The 1,820-nt window shown below is 40.0% G+C and overlaps 1 protein-coding gene across 4 annotated transcripts in view; it reads left to right on the top strand.

Moving 5' to 3' along the window:
* Window positions 1-1,820, top strand: part of LOC106883938 (uncharacterized) — a 15,904-nt gene that overhangs the window by 7,438 nt on the left and 6,646 nt on the right. The window lies entirely within an intron of this gene.

Below are 1,820 nucleotides of genomic sequence, written 5' to 3' on the forward strand. Positions count from 1 at the left end.
CCATGCTAGCATGGAAAGCGGACGTTAAACGACAACGATGATGGTGATGATGATTGTCAAAAACCTTTTGAGGAGCACAGTGGAAACTTAACTCAGTTTATTTCACTTACTGAGTGACTCAACTGTGACATATGTCTTCTTTGTTTAACATCTGTTTGTTACTTAGGTTACAATATAAAAAAAAATAATTCTCTGCAACCTGATCTGAAAAAATTGAAATCCCTCATTGATTACCATATGGCTATAGCTATTGTAGAATGTGTTCGGAAATGGTCAATTTTGAGGTTACTTCGCATTTACATTCTGATCAACAAGTGATCTCATCTATATTTAGTTATAAAAGTAGAAGAGAAATGAAATTCTTCATTGAGTTAATCGAATGTGGTGCATAAGAGTGCTCTTGGTGTATTTCTGTGACTTGTGACATTTTACTTTTATTTTTTTTTACATTTCTCAATGCTCTGCCTTTCACTTGGATCTCAAACAAATAACAATTTTGATGACCTGTTTGTTGTTATAAAATCTGTCACAGAGCTTCTGTATAGAAGTCAACCAATATGTTGTATGTTTATAGTTTCAGTTAGTGAGGACAGATGAGGTGGGTATGGTGGAATTGGTCAGGCCAGGCGAGTTGCTTTTGCTCTTACAATTCTAGTCGTGTATATTCAAGCAGAGTGTTTGGAGCTATTGTTATTGATGCTGTGACTAGTGTTTGTATGATTGTGTCATTCACTGACAGAAAAAATAAGAATGAGTGAAAAGGTTGTTAGAGGGATGAGAGGGTATCAAAGAGGTTGAAGCTGAAAACCTGACAGAATACATACACAAATATATAAATACTTACACTCATGTATGTGTGTGCGCGCACACACACACACACACACAAACACACACAAACACACATACACACACACACACACACACACACACACACACACACACACACACACACACACACACACACACACACACACGAGTGAGTGGACAAATGAGAGGCACTCAACACATTTAGCAGGCATTACATATAATATCATTTTAAAACGGTTTGATTTGGTCTTAAGCAACTGAAAATTTCATAGACTCCTCACCTCGCTCATCAGGCTCAGATGACGGAATCATGCATCATCATCATCATTTAACACTCGTTATCCACACTGGCATGGGTTGGCTGGTTTGACTACAGCTGGCACGCCAGGGAGCTACACCAGACTCCAGTCTGATTTGGCAAGGTTTCTACTGCTGGATGCCCGTCCTAACACCAACCACTTTACAATATGTGCTGGGTGATTTCATGTAGTATTGCACGGTGCTTTTACATGACACCACCATGAGTGCTTCCCACCACCTGAAGGACCAGTCTTAACACCTCTGCTATGGAGTTCAATTCTTGAGTACAGCAAGACCCCAGGTATCTTGGTCCTTTGCCATCTTGCCTGAAAGGTTCAACATCCTGTGGTTGTTCTTCATTACTTCATCTTATGTCTTCCTGGGTCTCCCACTTCCATGTGTTCCATCTACTTTGAGAGATCGGCACTTCTTTATGGAGCTGTTGGCATCCATCTGCATCACATGACCAAACCAGTGCAGTCTTCTCTCTTGCATACTGCATCTAATTCCTCATGTGCCTAACTTCTCTCTCAATACACTAGCACTTTGTTGAACATGTACACTTATATTACACATCCAGCAGAGCATATTAATCTCGTTCATTTCTAACGTTCGCATGTCCTCTGCATTCAGGGCCAACATCTCACAACCATATAGAAATGCTGTCCTTATACATGTATCATACAATCTTCCTTTCACTTGGAGAGAGAAAC

The sequence above is a fragment of the Octopus bimaculoides genome, chromosome 3 (assembly GCF_001194135.2).
Source record: "Octopus bimaculoides isolate UCB-OBI-ISO-001 chromosome 3, ASM119413v2, whole genome shotgun sequence".
Lineage (NCBI taxonomy): Eukaryota > Metazoa > Mollusca > Cephalopoda > Octopoda > Octopodidae > Octopus > Octopus bimaculoides.